The sequence below is a fragment of the Hyaena hyaena genome, unplaced genomic scaffold (assembly GCF_003009895.1).
Source record: "Hyaena hyaena isolate Hyena2069 unplaced genomic scaffold, ASM300989v1 scaffold_640, whole genome shotgun sequence".
Taxonomy (NCBI): domain Eukaryota; kingdom Metazoa; phylum Chordata; class Mammalia; order Carnivora; family Hyaenidae; genus Hyaena; species Hyaena hyaena.
The window spans coordinates 455801-480721 of record NW_024081274.1 but is presented as its reverse complement, the minus strand read 5'-3'; the positions used below and the strand labels follow the sequence as shown (position 1 = coordinate 480721).

The following is a 24921-nucleotide window of genomic DNA, read 5'->3' as shown; positions in this document are numbered from 1 at the left end:
TGTTAATTCTAGGTACCACCAATTTTCTGGTCCCTCAGGCTAAAAGGCTTAAGATCACTGCTATCCTCTTTTCCTTCACTTCTTACATATGTGATCAATGTGGTGTGAAGAGACGGAAGCCGCTTTAGGCTCAGATCTTAGTCTGCATCCTCATCTCTACCAATTACCAGGTTTCTTTTTTTTTAAATTAATTTATTTTTTTATTTATTTCTAGGAGAGAGAGAGAGAGACAGCGTGAGCAGGGGAGCGTCAGAGAGAGAGGGAGATACAGACTCTGAAATAGGCTCCACGCTCTGAGCTGGCAGTCAGCACAGAGCCCGACGCGGGGCTCGAACCCAAGAACCGCGAGATCATGACCTCAGCGAAAGTCGGACGCTTAACCGACTAAGCCACCCAGGCGCCCCTCAGGTTTCTGAATTTAGGTAGATTATTCAATCTCCTCAAGCCTGGATTTCCAGACCTATCAAAAGGGGAGGATAATACAAGCCTATAAACGCTGTTACTGAGGAGTAAAGAAGGCATTATATCAAGCTGCTCAACCAGCCAGCGATTGGTCACTTCTTCCACACTTTCCTCTTTTCTGATACTGGGAGGACTCTAATTCCCAGGATGATTTTCTGCCTAATCAAACAGATTATTTGTAAACTCCTATCTCTACCAAGGAATCCTCCACCACACACACCCAGATTCATATACCCAACTGCCTGCTAGTATTTCTAAGTGTGGCTCCAATCCCAAATTCCATGTGGCCTTTCCTGATCTCTGTTTCTCAAATGTGTATGTCCATGGCACTCTTGATTTCTGCACTATGTCCTTCTTATTTCTACTTGATTACTCCACTCCCTCACTGCCTAGCATTCTAGTAATTGTTTCACTAGAGCATTTCTCACTCAAAGCCTTTAAAATTAATATTAAATATATAACTACCCTCAGGTGCCTGGGTGGTTCAGTCAATTAAGTGTTGGACTCCTGATTTTGGCTCAGGTCATAATTTCATGGTTCTTGGGTTCAAGCACCACATCAGACTGCTCGCTCAGAGCCTGCTTAGGATTCTCTCTCTCCTTCTCCCTCTCTGTCCCTCCCCCTTCCACACACACGTGTGTATGTATGCTCTCTCTCAAAGTTTAAAATATGTGTGTATATACATATATATACATATACACACACACAAACTACTCCTCAACTACACTGTAAGTTTTGTCCACTGTGGACAAAACTCCACGTTAAATCAGCCCCAAGATATTTCAAACATGATGTGACCACATCCAAGTGCCTTGTAAAGATAAATTAAATGTGAGATCATTTCATAAACAGAACAATTTTCAATTTCAATTTTCTTGATTGAATACATTCACCTAATTTCCTCATCTTATTACCAGCAGATGACTTCCTTCAAAAGATCACACTTTACATTCATTCCTAAGGCATTTTCCAGAACTATGGTAATTAACAGCTCATTAATTTTGTCAGACACTATTCTAAAGTAAGGTAAGGCAGGCTTTAAATATTTCGACCTCACACTGCACTTCAGTGAATATTCAACAAGTACTTACTATCATACCAGGTCTCTGTTTTGAGACTCTCCTAATGGGAACTGTCTGATCTAAGTTTCTGTATGTATGCATGCATATATGTATGTATCAATCAGTCTATGTCTATTTTGTCAACTCTGTGATTGGGGATAATTACAGAAACTACTCTTAATGTTGATGAAGACTAATAAATTAATATTTCTTTTGATCATACACTGTAATAGCTGTCTTAGCTGAAAAAGAGGCATCACAAAGGTACCACCCACTAACATACAAAGAGCAGAGTTGGACACATCGAATCACAATGCAGTTTTCAACACTACCTGCCAAATCTATAGAGGTTTTTTTTGGAACGACTAAATTTCTATCTTCGTTTATGTGAAAAAGTTGTTCCTGAATGGTACCAGTAAGAAGGTGCTGCATTATATTTTGAAGGAGTTCAAAGAGCCACTGAAACTCTTCATTTTGACAACCTTTTAAACATGGCAGAAAATTGAGCTTCCAAAGGCTTTACACATAAAGGGCAGTTTTCATGTGTCATATACTTATGTAATTTTCAGCAGTAATTTCAAAACTCACACGATGCAAACATTTCTACATTCACTTTCAAAACACCCTATATAAGAGACTTTCCAAAACAATTATTTTTCACTTATTATTAAAAGTATCCACCTATACCTTACAAATTAAGTCTGCTCAATTTTTAAAACTGATATCCCTCTGGGAGCATACCACTGACAAGAAAACTGGAACAAGAGTTGTTTGTAAAAGAAAAGGGCTTAATTCATCTTACGCTCAACAACTCTTTTGAGTTCTTTTTCATTAAATAACATGTGGAGGGGGGTGTAAAGGGGTAATATTGGTGGAAGGAAGTGAAAGGTAAGGGCTATTTTGTGCTACAAATATTACTGCAGTCACTTCTCATTCTTTTGCAAAACAATATAAAGATTCTAAATAGACACTAGAATCCACTTGACCCAAACAGCTAAACTATGTTATAATACCAAAGAGCAAGAAAATCAAGCAGGGCCCCACAGCGGAAGCCTCATTTTCCCTTGGGTTTCCTTAGGTGCCGCGGCTCACCTGAAAGGGGCTATAGGCATCTGCGTCAATGCTGGCTAAGTGTACTGTTTTCATGGTTTTGGACCGCTCACATGGCCTACTTCCTTCCCTATATGCACTTTCTTCCTGGACCACGCTTTGAGACCACTGCCCTAAACGGCTCACTAAATTCTCGGCGGACAGAGGCCCACGTTTTTTCCTACTCTCGCATCCGTCGTTCAGAACGTTCCAAAAGTGCGATAGGCACCCCACTAAAGATGCCATGATCCGTCTTCAAACTCCAGAGTGCAGCAACAGAGCCCAACATCCACCTATCTCAATCCCTTTTTACCATAAATCCAAAGGGCCAATATTAAGGGTCTTAAAATTTGCTTTCCGAAAGAAAGAAAGAAAAAGAGAAGAGAAAAATAGCATACCATAGCCAGAATAGCACGGAGGGACCATAGGGTTTGGGGTCTTTTACTAAATGGAATGGGAATAGTAAATTTTGATCTGATATATGTCATGTAAAAGTCACAAAGCACTCTTCATCAAGAGCTCAGAGAATTAAATTAAATTCATATATCTTATCCCCATTCCAGTAGGTAATATAACCTCAGTAGTGAAATAAAGTCCATGAACAGATTTCTAATTAAATCCTTCATTGTATGAAAATAAAAATCATAGAAATAATACAACTTATTATATGATTTGTCATCAAAAATGCTCTAGTAAAGCTTATATACACTTGCATGACTTAATAAATCTTTACCCCAAAGTAAACAACTTATAGAATTAAAACTCCTCTGTGAAAAAAGTACAGTAATTTATTGTATCATGTAATACCCACATAAGCTGAATAAAAATTACCTTTAAATATTAAAAAAAAAATTGCTTTCTGTTTTCCTACCCTCTTCCTCTCTAACCCTCTTCCTCTCCAAATACTTAAGACCAGTTCAGGGACAGGGTGGTGTTAAAGTTAGAAAATCAGGACGTGTAGGAAAAAAAAATCAAGAAAAACAGAGTTGTGTTGTGTTGTGTTGTGTTGTTTTAAGGAGGCGGGGGTGGGGGAGGGTGGGGAGGGGGGAGCGGGGCAAGAAGGCCGGGTTTCCGTTTCGACCAAGGAGTGCTACTCAGCCAAAGTCGGATCCCAGGAAAGGTGCGCTCTCGGCGCGCTGCAGCTCCAAGGTCCTTAGCAACGGAGTCCGGCGGCCCTAGCAACAGGCCAGCCCGGAAGCCTGCAGCCCAGACAGCGCGGGCGGCACGGCGCGATCCCCGCGCCGCAGGCCCGCGGCTCCCGGTACCCGATCCTACCGCGCCTCGGTCCCGCGGCGATGCGCACGGCGGCCGCCACGCCGCCGGGGACTTCCGCCCTGCGCCCGCTCGGCCAGCCAGCCTTCTCCCGTCACCGGCCCCGGGGTTTGCGGACAACGAGGCTTCGCGCGGTCCCCGGATCTGGCAGCGCCGCGCAGTGACGTCACACGCACGCCGAGTCCTCCAAGCCTTTACAGGAAGGCTGCAGAGGCGCCTGGCGGTGCTGGGTGGTCGTGGCAAGGAGGCGCTGTGTGACGGCGAAGGGGCACCCGGTGGAGGGTCTCTGAGGACTGCAGAGAGGTCCAGGGAGGGGAGGAGAGCACAGAGTCCCGGTTCCCTGCACCACAATCTATCTCTCCCTAGTGCCTGTACTTACCACTTACCACGTTTCTTGAACACTAATAATATTTTCTGCACCTGCCCTAGAGCCTGAGAGCTAAGGATCCTGAACTCCAGCCGCAGGGTCTTCAGGGGAGAGAGCCAAAGACATCTATCGGCCTGCCCAGCTGTGGAATTTCTTTTCCTGCCGTAACTTCTTGATTCACATGCGATTGCGTTCAACTACATGATACATCCATGTTTTAATACAGTGCGTGTGCTTTTAAACTTCATAGTATTTTAATAAAACCGATGCTGCAGGAAGATACATGCCCCCCTGTGATCCTACCAAAAGCAATTTGGATTGTCATAGTAAAAAGCCCTTCAAACGTGTCCACTGCATTCCTTTCTAGCGTCTTCTCCCGTTTTCATCCACAGCCTTAACTTTTTGCTCGGGTAATAGCTAATTATACGGTCGTCATTGTCTGAGCCCTCCAGGCAGTATAATCCTTACCTATCTTTGTAGCTCTATTCTCGCTTCCCGAGCTACTGCTGTGGAAGGTTCTTCCACAGGATGTGACTTCCTTTATGACGGTGATTATGCCTTTTCCCTTCATTTCTCTTCCTTCTAGCACGATGTTGCAGGGACTCAGAAAATACCCTTTGAATAAATGAAACAATCTAACTCCTCCAATGTACTGTGAAATTTGCACACAAGTCTAAACTTTTAAAATTCATTATGTATACCTATCTTTCCCATGTGACTGAAACGGTCTCCATCCCTTTTCTGTTTCCAATTAACATAATGCGTGCTTGAGAGTAGTGGTTTTTGCCTTTTTAAAAAAAAATCATTTTGAGAGAAAGAGAGAGCAGGCAAGGGACCAGCTGATAGAAAATCTGAAGCAGGCCCCACTCGAGGCTCTGTCTCACAACTGTGAGATCATGACCTGAGCCAAAAATAAGAGCCAGAGGATTAACCAACTGAGTCACTTAGGTGCCCCTTAAGTAGTGTTTTTTAAGAAAGAGCGAACGAAAGAAAGAAAGAAAGAAAGAAAGAAAGAAAGAAAGAAAGAAAGAAAGAGGAAAGAAAGAAAAATATCCTCCTTCTTAGCTACGTTCACCTTACGAGCTCATAACTCTCTTCTGCAGATTCTCCATGCCTTATAATATCTTCTTGCCCTCTCCCTCCCACGTAGCATCCCCACTGATAGGCTTAGCAGCACCTAGTTTGTGCACTTTTAGTCCCTCTGTCTGGAGTGAAGAGTAATTTTCGTATTCAGTATTGCAGAGAAGTGAAGTGTACATGTTCTGAAGTTAAACCGTCCACGCTAGAAACCCAACTCCATCACTTACAAGCTACAAGACCTTGTGCAAAGTCATTTAACCCCCGTAAGCCTTAATTTTCTCATCATAATAAGGTTCATGTAAGACTTAGTAAGCAAGAGCACAAGTGAAGTTCCTAACACACAGGAAACACTTGATAAGTATTCGCCAGTGCAGTTGTTGAGGTGAAAGCCAGTTGAAGTTTACATAGACAACACTGTGTTGCAGAACTCTCAAGCTGTGTCTTGGTGTTAGTATAAGACCATGAAGAATGACACGGATTTTTCCAATTTTTTAAAATAACAAGAATTGCTTGGGTGAGCCTTTCCTAATCATAATTAAATCAACCTCTCGTAAATTTGTATCTTCGTTTTAGAAAATTAAGACACAGGTTCACTAGCATTGTGACTTTGTCTGAATATCGTGCAATAAATGGTGGATACTTTCTTGAATACACTACTTTGAGAAGCCTGTGAGACATCCCAGTGAATGTGACCAGAAGACAGTTGGATATAACCATCCAGTACAGAAAAGCAAGGATTATGGGCTTTATAGTAATCAGCATATAAACAGTAACTGAGGCCATAGGGAGTATATAGACAGTAACAAGGTACTTCAGAGAGAGCATGCTGTGTGAGAGAGACAGAACGCCAATGGCTGACTTCTGTCTCTGAATCCTCTTCTGGTTTCAAGGTTTAATTCTCTATTTGGAGAGAGTACAGAGGGAGGGAATGGGTGACCTAATGACTAGCAATATGGCAAATTATTCTAAAAAGGAAGTGAGTACCATGTATCTCCCCTATTCCCCCACTGATGTACTCTCCACCATTTTCCACTTACTGTATACTTTGGGAAATGGATCACCGTGGACTGGCATCAACAAGGCTTCTAGGCCCTCCGGATTACACTTGGGCTTGGCCAATGTGGTAACTTGACAATAAATTGTAGAATTTGGGGAGAGTGAAATCAGAAGATTGCATTCTTCTGCTCCATCTCTAAGAGTTTCCCTGAAACTGGATACATCCTTCAATGGAAGTCGCAGCTGCTTTCTAAATGGCCAACTTCAGGACTACAGGTATAAAATCTCAGGTGCTTCCTGCCCTTGATTATGTACTGTCTGTGCAGCTACCTTATTCTTTAAAAAATATCCCTTTCTAAACAAAACCTTGCCAAATCATCTTATGTTTAATATATCACTGCATGGTATATAACTTTGTGAAGTAGATAAATCTAATCAAAACTGAAAACTCAGAATAATTTTCTCATCGTTTTGATTTGTATTTCACTTAGAAGCGCATCTCAGCCATATTCATTTAGTCACCAAGCATTTTAAAGAAAATATCAGAAGTATTGTTGGCTGGAGCTTAATTACTTTTTGTAATCTGTTCCTTTTTGTACAAATTGCAGACCAACTTATCATTCCCGATTATCAGGAAATGAGATATAAGTCATTTTTTTAATGTAATTTCTACTACACACTGTCAGGGGATGTTAGACATCGTCATTGTATAATCATTGCAGTACCCATATGGTAAAATTAATTTTAACTGTAGTTTTTTTTTTTTCCATATGGAAAATATTAAGCAATGATAGCAGCTACTCAGTTGAAATGGAAGGTCAACATGAATGAGGTTGTATGTAGGTCAGCATTGTACAATAGAAATACAATGTGAGTCACATATGAAATTTTAAATTTCCTAGCAGGCAGGTTTAAAAGGTAAAAAAAAAAAAAAGTGAAATTCAGTTAATTGCTCTACTTTATATATTACATTTTATGTAATAATTTATATTTATGATTTTATATTTTATTCATTTTATATTATATTTTATGTAATAGGTTAGATTTATATCAATGAATATTTTGTTTCTATAAAAATGGACAAATACGTCCAAACTGTTATCAATGTGCAATAATTAAAAAAATATTAATGTGACATTTTACATTCTTGTATCATAGTACATCTTCCAAATCAGGTACGTATATTACATTTACAGTGTATCTCAATTCAAACTAGCCACATTTCCTCAGTAACTACAGGTAGCTAGTGGTGATCATATTAGAGAATGCCATGAGAGAGCTGTGGCCTCACTTAGTGGTACAAACATAGAACCAAGGAAATACGTGGATTGTATCAAATGGTCACAAAGTGCATGTGGTATGTAGAACATACTATTAGATGTTCGAAGATCAATGTAAAGAGAAAACTGATGATAAACCCCAGTAGAACCAGTGCAATTAACAACTTCCTTTAAGATTCCGAGTTGAGTTTAATTTCTTTTACAAATTCCCTTTTTGTCAGTGGAAGAGACTTAATCTTGTTCTCCTTGGAAATGTGTTTGGAGAGGGAGAGATGAAGCTTGGAGAGATCAGGCCTCTGGTCCCCTGTTGTCATCTGCCTGTGTTGCCATCTGCAGAGAAGTACTCTGACTTTTCTATTCCTCCATCGTATATCTTCTATCCATGTAGATTGCTTATGCATCTCTCTCATTCCCCGTTCTCATTCGTAGTTAATTCCACTCTTCTCTTAAATGCCCAGGAAATATTCTATTCTTCCTATCTTATTTTTTTTAATGTTTATTCAGTTTTGGTGAACAGAGGGCATGAGCTGGAAAGGGGCAGAGAGAGAGAGGGGAGACACAGACTCCAAAGCAGGCTCCAGGCTCTGAGCTGTCGGTGCAGAGCCTGATGCAGGGCTTGGCTTGAACTCACGAATCATGAGATCATGACTTGAGCTGAAGTCAGACGCTTAACCTACTAAGCCACTCAGACGCCCCAATTTTTCTTAAGTGAGAGATACTCATGTGTTAGTTTCCACACTTTGGAGATCATAGAAACCAGCCAGACTGTCTTTGAGTCCTTTGCCTAGACACACCATCTGCCAATTTCCTCTGATCCTGTGCCCTGTTAGATTCAGGACTCCCTAGAAGGTACTGGGACATTAGTTCTGAGACATTGCCCTTGGGGATAGGATGAAAAGTGGAGAAGGCAGGGCACACAGTGTCTTCATACTCAGCTCTAGACCTTGACTCTGAATAATAGGCAATTCTTCCAACTCTTCCAAATAATGACTGGTCCTTGGACTTGGCTCTTGAAACTTCCAAGTCAAGAATCTGATTCTTGTTATCAGTACTTTTATGATGATATCCACCTCTCTGAGGCACTACATAGAAAATACCCCGGTAGTCTGCATGGAGGAGGTGCCATGAGGTAGCCAGAAATACTATTTTTATAGAAACGATTATATTCATTTATAACTTATTTTGGAATATCTTGTAGAATTTGTTTTTTTCTGAGACCTCCATCAGAATAATACACTATTTAAAGAGTGTTCCATCACACTTAGTTCAACTATAGCCTATTAAATTGAGGTTTAGGGGCAGATAAGGAAGAAATGGGCTTCTCACACATCTATCAGAAGTTAAATCTTGTTCTGCTGCTCTTGGGTTAATGAGTCCTCCTTCAGAAAGTAATTGACAACAAGGCTCAGAGAAATGGAAAAGCCCTGACTTTGTCTCCCTGTAAATGCTGACAGGTGTCCATGGTGATGATGTCAGGTTATAATGGAAAACCTGTTCACATGACTTCATCTGTATAACATCAACAGTTAAGAGTACTTGGTGCAGTCTTTTGCTGATGCAATTATTTTGTTTCTTTGTTATGTTTCTTTTTTTTCAAATGAATTAATTTTTGATCCATGGCTTATGGAAGGAACTGTATGTCCTGGTTCTCATAGAGTGGTTCTCATATCATCACCATCATAACCACCACCACCACCATCATCATCTGGGAACTTGTTAGATACAGAACCTTAGGTCCAACTGTAGGCTTCCAGAATCAGACTCTGCATTTTACCAAGGTTCCCCAGATGAGGAAATGTACTTTACAGCTTAAAAAGTACTGGGTTAGCATGTGTGAGGGAGAAGCAGAAACTACCTCTTGATAGTGAAGAGTTTTCCTGTTAAATTATTGTAAAAACCATAATAACAGAATGAGGGAGAATGTGATTCTCCATTGAGTTACTATGCAAAATATTTTTATAGGGATTTAGCCAACGGTTACACTGAAAGAATGCTTTATGAACATGAGGGTCATTAAGAGTTGAATTTTATCTCCCTTAAGTTTATGTGTTGAATCAATAAGGGATCAATAGTATGCAGCTATTGATCTGACAAATGCCCTTTTCTCCATACTTGTCCATAAGGCCCACCAGAAATAGTTTGCTTTCATTTGGCAAGTCGAGCAATATACCTTCACTGTCCTACATCAGGGTATAATTCAATCTGCAAGGATCATGATCACAGATCAAGGACGTTTCCCTCCCTTAAGATATCATACTGGTCTATTACACTGATAATCAATATACTGATTGGACCTAGTGAACAAAAAGTAGCAACTACTCTAGACTTATTGCTAAGTCATTTGCCTCTACCTCTGAAATTTCCAGAAGTCCAGTAAAGTAGATCATGTCAAGATATATTGTTGCATCTGACCCTTCCTATAACCAAAAAAGAGGCACAATGCCTACTGGGATTCTGTGGAACCAAATTTATCATCTGGGTGTGTTACTCTGGCTCATTCACTGGGTTTCCTGAAAAGCTGCTAGGTTTGAGTGGGACCCAGAACAAGAGAAGTCTCTGCAACAGGTCCAGGCTGCCGTGTAAGCTGTCCCACTACTTGGGCCGTATTATCCAGCAGATCCAATGTTGCTCGAGTGTCAGTAGCAAATAGAGAGGCTACATAGAACCTCTGATATAATCATTGTATTGAGGTGGGTGAGAAGCAGGTTTTAAAGCTGCTCCCAAATTCTCCCATATCCTTCCTTGTCCCTGCTGCACACTTTACCTAATGTGATAGGACATTTTATGCATCAAGTTGCCTGGGCCACAATTCCTGAATATGCAGTTACACAGTATTCTGGATGTTTCAGTAAGGGTGTTTTGAATGAGATTAACATTCATTGGTGGACTTCGGATAAAGCAGATTGCTTTCTGTGATGTGGGTGGGCTTTGTCTGATCAGTTGATGGCCCAAGTAAAATAAATGAACCATCTTCTCCAAGCAAAAGGAAATTCTGCAGTAGACAGGCTTCAAACTGGAATTGCCACATCAACTCTCTCCTGGGTCTCCAGCTTACCTTGCAGATTTTAGACTTGCTAACCTCCAAAACTGCATTGGCCAATTTTAAGTCAAACCATTTTAAGCTGGGGACCATCTTTATAGTAATATATCTTATCAGCTCTGTTTTCTGGAAAAAAATACACCAAATTTCTTCATGCTGTGGAGTAAATTCCAGTTGCCTAACAGAGCAGCCTTGAAAAGCAGAATCAGAGCTCTACAAAAAGTTAATCTGTGATCCCAACCTCTAACTCCTGACCCTAGAATTTCTAAGATACTTCTTCTCTGTTCAAGGGCACTGTCTGAATTTGGTCTCCAGCTCCCACATTGGTGTAAATAAAGAGATCAACACGGGGAATATATTGAATAGTTCCAAAGAGCAGAGTGAGGGTAAGTGACCAAGTTAGCTTCCTCAATGATGTCTATAGACTTTCTGACTATGGCCAAATACAGTTAGAATGAAATAGTCTTTTCTTTTTTAAAATTTATTTATTTTGAGAGAGAGAGAGAGAGAGAGAGCGAGCAAAAACAGGGGGATAGAGACAGAAAGAGGGAGTGAATCCCAAGCAGGCTCCACACTGTCAGTGCAGAGCCAGATGCAGGGCTTCACCTCACGAACTGTGAGATCATGACCTGAGCCAAAACCAAGAGTCAGATGCTTAACCAACTGAGACACCCAGGGCACCCCTAGAATGAAACATTCTTGATTAATTGTCTTCACTGGGAATATTATCAGATAAGTGCCAATTTTTGCTTTCACTGTTTGCTCCACATAGTCTTACCTGATTTAATAGTGTTGGGATTTGAATAGTGTAGTAATACATTTAAATTGAATGTATGTGATACTAGGGGTTATATTCAATTTTTAAAAGAATCAAAATATTTTAAAATATTATATAAAATGCCATTTTATCTACTTATTTTCTCTACTTATGTTTTTTAATTTAAAATCCATTTTTAATTTGACTTTGATATATTATTTATTCCTGAGTAATAAAACTTCATTGCACTCAGAATATGCTTGGTAGTGGATAGGAAGAGTAGGAGAGTAGTAACTGATGGGGTTTTTAAGTGATGGTGGGGGTCCGGAGCTGAGGGCCAAGAAATAACTCTTGAGAAGTCTTGGGTGCAAAAAGGTGATTTTTGGAATCATGAGGACAGGATCCCTGGGCAGGCAGAGCTACCCCAGGATAGTGAGGAAAGACTGATTATGTACTTGGGAGTTGGGGGGGAGGGTAAAGTCAAAGGGAAGTTTCCAAAGGGATTTTCCTACGCCAAAAAAAAAAAAAAAAAAAGAAAGACTCACAGATTACTGCTATTGTCAAGCCAAGGCTGCTTTTCCCTCTAGCAAAGCATTAACAGTAGGACAGTAGGGGTTCCTGGAGAAATGTTAAACTCTGCCTGCCTCAAATATTTGTTAATGGGCTGCAAGTTTTAAAGAAATTTAATTTTATCTGCCATTTCCCCTGTGTTTCTTTCCCACACCATTCTCCCTGAACAATTTTGACCCTTAAATCTTTAAGGTTGCTGAGAGTGAAGGTCTTCTCTTCTGTAACTTCCTCCTCCTGAACAGGTGCATAGAAATGTCCTTGTCTATGGGGCAACATTGGTCATTTGGGGTATTTATACACAACAGTTACCAATAGCAGAGGCAGCCAGTCCAACATAGATGAACAACATATATGAACCTCCTTGAGAAGAAAGGATCACCTGTCAGCTAGAAGTTATGGCAGTGAAGGAGTCTTGGCACCACCCAAGAAGACACCTGGAAAGACAACAAAATATGGTTAATAATAAGAAAAAGAAGCTTGAATAAAAAAAAACCAAATAAAAAAACAAGCAAAAAACAAAACAAACAAAAATCTTTGGTAGTTCACTAAAATTTTCCTCTAGTTCTTTATTGTCCTTTGAAGAGAAATTTGAGATCTGCAGGTTCACAGGAATAAGATGGCAGGTCAGCTGGCATACTAGATACCAGTGAGGCAGGTACAAATTTAATTCTTCATATGCGAGTCTATGAGGAAAGTCCTTATTTTACTGCCGTGGGAGTATATAATACGACCCAGTAGGGGCCGTTCTATTTATGTTAGAGAAAAAGCAAGATCCAAAAACTTTGGTCAAACTTTGTATTACCCACTAGATGGCGCTGACTAACTATGTCTTTTGCTTTGCGGTCTTCAGACCCAGTTAATGTTTTCTATTGTCAGCTGGCACACTGAAGAGAGGAAAAATATAAAGGCTATTTACTGAGGATGTTGAACAAGATAGGGGTTTTATTAATGGAGAACTGAACACATTTTGTAATTCAATTGCTAACAAAATTATTTTCTTTATTGTCATGTATTTGCACGGTTAAAAGCAGGAAATAGGATCAGCATTGAAACATGTACAAAGAATATGATCAGGCTAAATGCAATCAGCATTGACTGGGAATGTTTATCTTAGCCAAATAATAAGTGGAGGGGAATGCGTATGACATAATACATCTGCCGAGCTGCTTTGAAAAATTGTTTTCGACGGCATATAATAGATCATTTGCATTTTCATGATTCATGCACCCAAGATCTCTTACAAATGTCAAAGGAGATTGTTTTTCTGCTGAAGAGTTTTTACCTCAAAGTAAAGAAAAATGGTCCATCTAAGAAAAATTTGCTTGGGGGCCCAGGGTTTGAATTTTAGCACTGTTTGGGTTTGGGGATTCTATTTAACACTGGACTGTTCCAACCTGTATCAAACCTTCAAGCATGATCCATAATAGTCTTTCAGTGATGCCTTGGTTATAAGGTAGGGCTACAGTTAGGAATCTCACAAAGACATGAACAATATCGTGTTATTTTTAAGAACTTTCAGAGGCTAAATTCTGAATTTATAATGGATCAGTCGGTTAAGCCTCTGACTTCGGCTCAGGTCGTGATCTCGAGGTTAGTGAGTTTGAGCCCTGTATCAGGCTCTGTGCTGACAGCTCAGAGCCTGGAGCCTGCTTTGGATCCTGTGTCTCCCCCACTGGCACTTGGTCTCTCTCAAAAACAAACATTAAAAAATTTTAAATAAAATGGATCAGATCTGTGATAATATAAGTGGAGAAGATCTTGGGACTATCCATAATGAAGTAATCCAAAGAACCCCGGGTTTCATCCCTAAAAGCTGAGACTAAGGAATATTTCAAACCACAAATGTTGAGCAAGGTATTCATGGATCTTAAAACCACACTTAAGCAATAGGGGGAGAAAGTATTAACGTTCAACAGAGTGCTTCTCCAAAGAGAAGAGGCAAGATTCATTGTTAAATGTAACAGCATCTGACGTAAATTGTTGGTATTTTTGGAGATTAGCTGGGGAAGATCACGTTTTACAACCAAGGCCCCCATAACAGCCTAGTGGGGATGGCCTCCAACCCCTGAGCTTCCCCCCTGCACTTCCCAGTGGTGTGGTCTATGCTTAAGATATCTAAGGTGCCAGGAGCCAAACTTTTGAAGTATGTTGGGAAACTAGAATTCCCCCAGCCCACAACCCCATCCCATTCTTATCTATGAATAAGAATCTCTGAGGCTTCTTTCTCTTGAGAGTGATGAACTCATGCCCTTCTTTGGGATAACAATGAAGGAAACCAATGTATACACATTGGATACTATTTTCCAGATGTCAAGTCTCTCTCCAAGTGGTAATTAGCAAAAAGCTTTACAGAACATTTAGTAATGGTGCCCTGGGAGTCTGAAAGAGTTAATTTCTCTCTTTAGACAATTACTACCAAAAGGTTACTTCTGGGGGGAAATCAGCTTATTCTGTTCTTAGAAGAGATGAAGCTGGAGGCGGAAGTGAGGTGGGGGCAGATGGGCATTGTTAATATCTTTAAAAACAGAAGATAATAGGTTTCAAGAAGACCTCAATAAATCAAGGAAAAGACCTTTTAAAAATAGTGATATGTACCAGATGGCACACACAGAAATCAATATTCTGAGTCCTTTAGGGACTGAGTTTAATTCTTTTGGGTCCCATGTAGCATCTGACACAGAGATTTGCACTTAGTGGGTGCCTACCTAATATTTACTGAATCAGATTGAATCGGCCCACACCCAGCATGCACGTGCCACACACACACACACACACACACACACACACACTCACGCACATCACTACAGGCTAAAAAGTTGTTAATGCACCAATCTAACCAGGTATGGGCAAGTAATATTTCAGCTATAGTTGCTTAATTTCCATGACATTTGTGCTTCATTTTAAACTTAACAGTTTAAAACTTGAGGTCGGCATTAAGTGAAATAATTCAGAAAAATGACAATAGCATTATGTTAAAGGCATCATTCCATTCATTCATTCATTCTTTATTCATTCACTTAACAACATTTTGTGATAATAGAAGATAGGTAAATAGGCTGCCTCTGCCTTGAAGGAGTTTATAGAAGAATGGATGATTCTTCCGAAGCATAGCCACACACAGAGAAAGTGACAAAGACATTGTCTGGAGCAGGGCAGGGTAGGCGCCAAAGAACTCGTGTAGAAAAGAATAACCCCCTACCCTGGTTCTCAGGCTCTGTCAGCTTCAGTCTCCCATCCATGCTCTTCTTTGTGAAGCTGGGACTGGGTTCCCTTCTGATCTCCACCCTTAGTGGGTGCTGGAGGGAGGTTGCAAGGCAGCTAAGGTGGAGCCACTGGCCCATTTTTGCTGGCTTGCTGCTCCTGTCTGTATTGAACCAGCTGTTTTGTGTGACCTCCCTGTCCTCATTCCACCTTCATCACCCCAGTCACCTTTGGTCATCCATTCTCTGTGTGACATTCTCGCTGTTAAAATTGCTGCTGTGTTTTCTGTTTCCCTAACCAGACCCTGACTGAGCACGGCCATCCATTCCTGCACTAGCGCCATCACTGCATTTGTTAACACCAGGCCCATTAGTTCTCTTCTTATTTATTGTCCTCCACACTCCATTTGGGTATATGCTCCATGAGAGCAGAAACTCCATGTTTGCTTCTTTACTGGAATGCCCAGCCCTCAGAATAGCTAGGATGCTCTCTTTCTGCTTAGTATGCTTTCAATACATATTTGTTTGAGTGAAAGAATGCATGAATGAGAAATGATGAATGAATGAGTGAATGAAATAGCTAGGACTCTTACCGTTTACTGCACCTGCCCTCTACCCTCCGCAGCCCCATCGCAGTCCCATTCCTGTGTCTCTGCTACTATCCCTAGACTTACCTTTCACTGACGCCTCCCATGCTAGGTGGTGCATGGATACAACTCTTGATATTGGATAGTTTAGGCTAGTGGTTCTCAACTGTCCTCCCCAGAGGAAATTTGGCATCGTCTGAAGGCCTTTCGGGTTGTTGTGACCAGGAGTTAAAGGACCTTCGGGCATCTAGTGGGTAGATTCCAAGATGCTGCTAAATACTGAGCAATGCTCTGGCCACCCCCCAAATAAAGAATTCTCTGGTTTAAAGTGTCACTAGCGCTGCTATTTAGAAATCTTCATTTAGGCACTAATCAGTTTAGAGGGAAGGAATTCCTAAGATAATGTTATTAAGTACTGTGAATTTATGTCTTTGCCTTTATGAGGTCAAGTATTTTCAATGAGAAAAGATACAACTCACTTGATTATAGCACAGATGTTTTGTCTTTTATTTTAAAAATGGTATGTGGACTCCCGTAAACAGAATATCCAGACGACTGGCTAAGTGTCCGGCTCTTTGGTTGGACTCTTCCCAGTCATATGGAGCCAGCCTATGGTGAAAGGTAGGGAGGTGACCGATAGCTGGGGCCAGGGTAGGTGTTGTGTATGAAGGTAAATAAGCAGTGCTTACAAGAGCAGTGTCTCCTTTTCATCAATTCAAATCCCATATAAATTATGAGAGCCAGCTGTTTTTACTCCAAATAATCTAGAGAAGAGCCATTCACTGGAGATGGGGAGTTTAAAAATGATATAAATCCCTTGCATGCTTGTATTTTGAAGATCATTTTGGATGAACCAGGTGATTTCTTCTTAAACTTCAATGATCAAAATCTATTTTCCTAAAAAGAAAAAAAGGAAGGAATTTGACCCACTTGGGTAATTGCTATTCTGATGAACTCCAACCCTGTGCTGCTGGCTGCTGCTTTGCCTCCCACACTTCCTCACCCAAGTTCACTCTATCATCCTAGCTACCAAAATATCCAAGAGGTATATTTCTATTCTCCGTGTAAGGCAGTAATCCCATCTAATTTATCAAGTGGAATCCAAAGATACAAATACTATACGCCTGTTATAAATTTTTCCAGCACATTTCCCAGAACCATTACTTACACACATCCTCTTTCCAAACTATACTTCCTACCTTTTTAGTGGACACAGGTGAAACTTCATCTGTATTTCTTCCCCTTTAAATTATAACTCCACTAATAAGATAACTAAAGATGGTCATTAAAAGGACATTAGTTGGGTTCACATACTTGCTGCTAAAACTACAGTTAAAAGTACTAAAGAGTATGTTCCAGAGAGTAACTGTGACGTTTACCAGGTAAAAATAGAAAAGTCCAGTTAAATTTAAATATCAGCACACAACACATTTTTCAACATAAGTTGGCCTCATGTGATATATGGGATATACTTGTATTTAAAACAATTTGTGGTTTATCTGAAATTCAAGTTTAATTCAGTACCCTATATTTTTACTGAGTAAGTCTGATAACCATACTGCCTGTCTGTCAAGAGCATCCTTTAATACAGAATTCATTTTAAGTGTTATTACCAAGAACACTTTCTTTTCATGTGATTCATGCATGCTTCTCTTTTAATGAAGAGATGCTCATAAAATAATTAAATAAAATAAATGCTTATAAAATAATTAAATCCATAGGAATGTTTACATCCCTGAAAGTAATGCAGTCATGAACTCTACGAGACTGACAAGCTGACTATTGCACTAAGGAGGTACCTTATAAACTCTAGCTTCACATTATGGACCCACAATATCCTGACAACAGGCTCTGTGATATCGACCATTTGCAAAGTGCGTAGTTGCTGACTGCTTTATGCTCTAATGCAGCTACCACTCCGTCTCCTCTCCCTCCTTTAACACAGTTCCATGGGGAAAAGCCAGTGACTCCCATTCTGGTTGATGATCAGTGGACATGGCATGTGAAGAAAATAACTCCTTAGCCATGGCACATATGGTCATCGAACCAGACACAGGCTCAGCTGATCTGATTACCTGAGTTTTCTCCTGATTAATTCTGAATGACACAGAGAAATCAATCATGACGACAGCCAAAATTATCATCAAGTCAGGTAATTCACTTACATAAACTTGACCTTAACCTCCTCCTCTCAACCTGTGCTTATTTCAAAGAGATTTCAACAGATAGAAGAAAACTTAGAGGTGATGTTTTTCTCAGAATCTGTTATCTTACATGCCAATAATTTTAACTGATTCTATTAAGCACAATTTCCTAGCTTTAGGAATCCTTTTGATTTTCCTTTTCCTTTCCTTTCTACTAAACAAGAACACACAACATAAACTCTCAAGCACAGAAAGCATCTACTCTGGATTGAATACCACATACTAAGCAATTCAGCCCAAACTTCACTAAAACTAAAAACATTCAAACAAAAATTTTTCTAATAATATCCTGGTAATTTGTATTTGTGAAAAAACAATACTATTAAAAAATAAAGTTAAATTTTTGTCTTACCATTACGGGGCACTGTAACAGAATTTTTTTTCCTGTCCTAGGTGAAAAATATATCTGCTTTTATTAATATAGACGTAAATATATCTTACTTTAAAATTCCAAAGATTAGATCCCTAAATACCACTATTCATTAACTCATTACATAGGGGTTGAAAGCCTGCTGTGTGGAAAATATTGTTACTGGACATGAGGTTGTAGACACTATCATGAAGGGGAGGAAAAGGAGGAAGCAAAGTTACAGAGTGAGGACTAAGTCATCAATAACCACAATAAGGAAGTTTCAAAGTAGAGCCAACAACAAATCTTATTCAAGAAGATTTGAATTGTATCTAAGAGGTCAAAGAAGTCTCCTGGATATACTGTAAGATTTGAAGGACAAATATGAGTTTGTGACCCAAATCAAGGAACTACGAGAGCAAGGATATACATATCACAAAAATAAAATCAAAACCAAAATACCTCTTCACCCCCGGCCCCCCACCAAAAAAGCCAACCTATATGTCATGGAAGTATAATACAAATGTTGTGTTTGGAAACTCCAAGCATCTTAAGGGTGTTGAAACACTAAATGTGAAGTGCAGAGTAAGAATGAGGCTACAAAAGTGAGAACAGCATTGACACTTTCATTTAAAGTATTGATGGGTCATCTAAGGAATCTGGCCAATGGCTGAGCTGTTGGAGGGGGCAGACAGGCTCACTGGGCTTAGCGAATGGTGGTCAATGGCTGGGCAAGGGAAAGGAGAACTAGAAGCATCTACAGAGAGGACCTAAGAACCCAGAGGGAGTGGAGACTCCCACAGAGAAAGGGAGTTTGCTTTGTGACATTTGGACACCATTCATTCATTTACCAAACATTAACTAAGTAGCTGCCATGCGCCAGCACTGGGCTAGGTGTTGAAAGTATAAGACAATTAAAATGTTATCTCCTTTCCTTAGTCTCCTATTCCTGCTTTAACAAACTAGGGCGAACTGTGACTTAAAAAAAAACAACACAACACAGTTCGGGGTGGGCGGGCGGCGCAGAAGTCCAAATGCATCTCACTGGGTTACAATCAAGGTGTAGGCAGCACTGTGACTCCCTCTCTCTCTGACCCTCCCCTGCTCACGCTGTCTCTCACTCTCTCTCCTAGAAATAAATAAAACATTAAAAAAAATTAAAAAAAAAAAAAAAGGTGTAGGCAGCACTGTGTTCCATCCTGAAGACTTTAAGGAAAATCCATTTTCTTGCCTTTTCCACCTTCTAGAGGCTGCCCACTCTCCTTGGCTTGTGGTCACCCTGCCCATCTATATAGCCAGGAGTGGCCAGTCAGATCTTTCTTACCTCACTTCACTCTAAACAGATAATCCTGTCTCCCTCTTCCACTTTTAAGGACCCCTGTGATTACAGTGGGCTCACCTGGATAATCCAGGACTCTTCCTATCTCAAGGTCAGCTGATTAGCAAACTTAACTCCATCTGCAATCTTAACCATCCATTGCTATGCACCATGACACATTCACAGGACCCAGGGATTAGGATGTGAACATTTTTTAGGCATTATTTTGCCTGCCACACTTGTTTTAAAGGACTATATGGTCTAGTTTCAGATGATTATGAGAAATATACCACCCACAGACACCACATAAATCTTACAAGATATGCTGGAGATGAAGAAAATACCTGTTCCATGAACTGGCTTGTGGACAGGGTAGAGTGCCCAGACCAGTCCATTCAAAGTCAAATGAGGTCAAAACTGAACATGGATACCTTGTGGATTTATTGGAAGAGAGGAGCAGATTTTTGCTTTCTTTAGGTCCACCCCCATTAGAGATGGAATAATCCAGTAAAGCTATGGGAGAAAATTCCTCATGAGATGGAGTAAGAATAAAAGACCATGCAAGTTTGATGATCTTTTCCAGGTGGGATAAACAGTGAACTCTCGGTGGACAATGTTTTCCTGTTGCTAGGCCAGCCAGTGGTGGCAGCTGAGTTGTTTATCTTTAAGAAAACATACCTATATCTTTCTACTTGACAACTACAATATAATCTGTCTGGGAGTTGTTCATCATTTAAGAAAGGGTGAAAAATGTCCTCTCCCAGAAAGTGTTTGAATCCGTGAGCCGAAATGATGATAACATCATGAGAGGCATCATAATTTATCTGGAGCATGTAAATCACCAGGGGCCCCCTCTGAGGATGCTCACTAAAATGATGAATAGCTCTGTGAGCTGTAAGATCCGCCCCCAGGAATTCTCCAGCGAGCTTTTGACAGCAAAGTTGCCTCCCTGTCTCCAGGTTGGGAAGAGGCAATGACTTAACAGATTTCAAAATTCAGCTTTTTAGCCACTTGTTAAACTGTTTAGTTTAAGGCCTTTCCCATAAAAAACATAGCTTGGAAAGAGGTGAACAATAATCCTAGGACACTGATCAAAACAGAAGCTGGTATGGGCAGTGCTGGCTTGCCAAATTTTTTTTTTAACTTGGTAATTCTGCTGTGTCTCAACTTGCTGTTTCTTTGCCAGTGTAACTAGCCTGATAGCCAAATAATCTGCATTTTCCAAGAAAATAGGTCTCTCATGCGTGTGCATACTTGTTGCCTCCTGCACAAGGTTGAAGTGGAAACACTGGAAAATAGGAAATGTTTTGTGTATTCAATTTTAGAAAATTTAACACTTATACTAAAAGATTAATAGAGAACAGTATATTGAAGTTTATATTTACAGTATATTTACAGTACATTGACTATATTATTCTGTATAGGCGTGGATGATATATATATATATATATATATATATATACTGTTTTAGTTTTAGTAACTATTATGAGTTGAATGTTTCTGTCTCCTCCAAATTCCTATGTTGAAGCCTTAGCCCTCAATGGGATGGTATTTGGAGATGGGGTCTTTGGGAGGTTATTAGGATTAGATGAGGTCATGAAAATGGGGCCTGCATGATGGGTTAGTGCCATTAGAAGGAAAGGAAAACAGATCTCTCTCTCTGTCTCTGTCTCTGTCTCTGTCTCTCTCTCTCTCTCTCTCTCTCCACTTGCATGCACAGAGGAAAACCCATGAGAGTACACAGTGAGAAGGCAGCTATCTACAAGCCAAGAAACAAGTCCTCACCAGGAACCAGATCTCCCAGCACCTTGACCTTGGACTTTCCAGGCTCTAGAACTCTGAGAAATAAATGTCTACTATTTAAGCTATCCAGTTTATGGTGTTTTTGTAATAGCAGCCTGAGCAGACTAAGACAGTAGTTTAAGAGTTAGAAATATATGATTAATTTTCATATTCATTCATCATAGTGCTTTGATATTGAGGTCACTCAGTATGATATTATTAAAATAGAGATGCCTGGGTGGCTCAGTTGGTTAAGTGTCTGACTCTTGATTTCAGCTCAAGTCATGATCTCATAGTTCATGAGTTTGAGCCCCATGTCAGGCTCTGTGGAGCCTTTTGGGATTCTCTGCCTCTCTCTCATTCTCTCTCTGCTCTCTCTCTCTCTCTCAGAATAAGTAAATAAACTTTAAAAGATAATTAATGATAATGATAAAATAACAAAAATAATGAGTGGTCGTAGGAGTCATGCTTTTAGTGCTCACTCTGTGTCAGGTACTTTGCTAAACATGTTACATATTTTATTTTAATTCTCACAGAAGCCACATGTGATAGGCATTATTATCTACCCATATTATATCCAAGGAATTAACATTTGAAGAGTTAAAATTGATCTGTTCACAGTCTCCCAGAAAGGAATCCATGGAACTATAATGGGACCCCCTGTACCCTTGACTCCAGAGCACAAATCTTAATCTGTGCTAACCTGTGTTAACTTCCTAGGGTTGCCATTATCACTTCTGAAAAAAAAAAAAAAAAAAAAAAAAGTCCCTTTTGCTCATCCCTACAGACATACCTTCAAGGAGCAGCTTCAAACCCAACCTTATAATGGGATGTTTATTTCTTGTCATATCTATGTCACTTACTTGGTACGAATTCATGAGATGCTTCTGGAGACTTAAATTCCTGACACTTCATTACTGTTGCACCCTTGCATTGTTGTTTAGAATTTCAAGTCTCCACCACTAGCTTGTTTGCTACTTGGGTTCTGGAACTTTTGAGTTTTACTCCCTTTTGTCCACCCTGTTGCTTAGCCTGGTGCCCAACAGAGACAACAAAATAAATGTGCAGTGGACATTCATTGGGTGGCGAGATGGAGAAATGGGTGAGTGGTACTTGTGTCCATTTGTCAATACTACATCATCTCCAAGTTGCCTTTATCATAACGAAGGAGAATGAGCCACTTGCACTGGGTTGGGCCAAGCAGGAGAAATGCAAACCTGTGCCTTCTCTTCCTTAGAAGGATCTATAAAGACAAAGAAAACACAGACTGTCATGGTGGAGTGAAGTTCTGGTTTGGGAGACAGAGGGAAGAGGAGAAAGGACAGTGTCTCAGAAGCCATGTCATAATCCCACCCATATATTTACTGACCATAAATCTAACAATAGCCCTTGATTAGCTAAGAGCTCCATTCCTTCCTAAGACAGTGATTCAGAATTTTTAACTCTGAACTTTAGGACTCACACAAAAGAAAAAGGTCACCTTTATTAAGACAAACCCCATGACTCTAGTTTTTGGTAAAGTGGAACTAGTTAGGCTATAGTTGTTGAAAAAACAAGCCCAGGACTTACAGTTTTAGAGGGGACTCCTCATAGTTGTCCTCCATAAGGAGACCCCTGTCCCTTATACAGAGATCTGGGCTTGACATCAACACAGCTCCTGCCCATGGTTTATCTTAGCACAAGTGAAGAAGGCTGGCTTTCTCAACACTGTGTTCTCTAAACTCCAAGGAATATGAGTAAGACAAAAATTCAAGGAAGAGAGAAAGGGAGGGAGAAAGATAGAAAGAAGGCAAGGGAAAACACGAAAAGGGAAGGAAAGAGAAGAGAAATGGGAGAGCTCCTTAAAAGCCTCTAAAATCGCTCAATGCCCTGGGATGCAAGGTGGTCACTGTACAGGATTTGGAGTCAGACCTGTGGAGCCATGGGGATCTGCTTAGCCCCCATCACCACGCCCTGCCCGCTTTGGACCAGTGCCCTTTGTAGGGCCTTGCCTACTTCCCACCCCCTCCCCCAAAATCCCCTTTCCATCTGCATCCTTTTGGCACCATCTTCTTTCCTACTCTGTGAGTCAAGTACGTAGATCAGCATTTCTTGCAGCACGCTCAAAAGGCCACATGCTCTCTCATTTGCAAACACGGGTCCCTCCTTTCTCTTTCTGTTCCTGACTGTAAGAATCTCATCGGGAGCTAACTGGCAGGATGGTGGTACCTGCGACAGTAATGATGGCAGACTGTGGCCTCATTCAAGTGCATCTGTCTGTCTTCATTGATCCACTCAATTATCCTGAATGAAGCATTTAGCTTGGTCCTGAGAGCACAGAGTCTAATAAGACAAAGTCAGGATCTCAAGGTATTTAAAGTGTAGGATTCAGAGAATTAAATTAGTAATTCCAGAGGAAGGCAGCCATTTCTAAGAAGGAGGAGTGCACCAGGTCTTCAAATACCAAAAAAGAGATTCATCTCAATGATTCTGGAGGTGGAGGGTTCTGGAAAGCTTCTCAGAGGATGTAAAACTCTCACTCATTATGTTCCATATTATGATTGACCTTCCCCATGTAAGAGCCAATGTTTTTTCAGTAGGAAATATACAGCTTAAAATAAACAACTCTTTGATAACTTTGATTGTGTGTGTCCTACGTACAGCCAGTAGGAAGGGCATGTCTCTAACACCTGTCTCTCTGGGTTGTTGCTGTGGGAAACCAGACAAACCTAGGAGTGTGTGTTAGTCTGCCTGGGCTGTTGTAACAAAGTGCCACGGGCTGGGTAGCTTAAACAACAGAAATTTATTTCCTCACAGTTGTACAGGAGGCTGGAAGTTCAAGATCAAAGTGTCAGCAGGACTGTTTTATTCTGGAGCCTCCCTGGCTTCTAGATGGCCATCTTCTCCTTGGGCTTTCACATGGTCTTTCTTCTAAATTTCCCCTTTATATAAAGACACCAGTCATATGAGAGCCAGGCCCATCCAAATGACCTCATTTTAACTTAATTACCTTTTTCAAGACCTTATCCCCAAATATATCACATTTTAAGGTCCTGGGGTTAGAACTTTAACATATGAATCTTGTGTGGGCACACTCAGCCCAGCACAGAGTAACTGAGAGGTCATGGACCTTGGAGCCAGACCAACATGGATTCAGATCTTAGCTCTGACTGGGTGACCTCAGGGAGCCACCTTTACATTCTAGCATCAGTTCTGTCCAATCTGAAGGAGGACAGAGGAGACCTGTCAGGGGTCTGCCGCTCTCAGAGCTAGAGCATCCAGACAGTAGCCATTTGATACATGGTGGCTGTGATCCCATGGTTTGTCCTCAGCATCACTAAAGACAGTAGGTGATGCTCCACTGACCAGCAGGTCCTCTCCCACGGCCTCTTCCTTCTGTGCTAAGTTTCTTGCAACTGGAGGACCTTTATACAAATGTTTGCCCAGCAGATTTTCGCCCCTTTTATCGGGACAGCTGGGAAAATGGGAAGTATTCTGGTCTCCCTTTTGACTCTGGGCCAGAGACTG

At 40.6% G+C, this 24921-nt stretch overlaps 1 protein-coding gene across 3 annotated transcripts in view; it reads right to left on the bottom strand.

The window, feature by feature from the left end:
- PACRGL (parkin coregulated like) overlaps window positions 1-22351 on the bottom strand; it is a 40431-nt gene extending 18080 nt beyond the window's left edge. The window contains exon 1 of one of the 3 annotated variants that reach the window (XM_039216598.1): window positions 22278-22351. The gene's annotated coding sequence lies outside the window, so the exon portion shown is untranslated. Of the gene's footprint in view, window positions 1-3443; window positions 3565-3887; window positions 4013-22277 lie in introns of those variants that run through there. The other 2 variants (XM_039216596.1, XM_039216597.1) reach the window with 2 other exon arrangements.
- Window positions 22352-24921: the final 2570 nt, after the last annotated feature.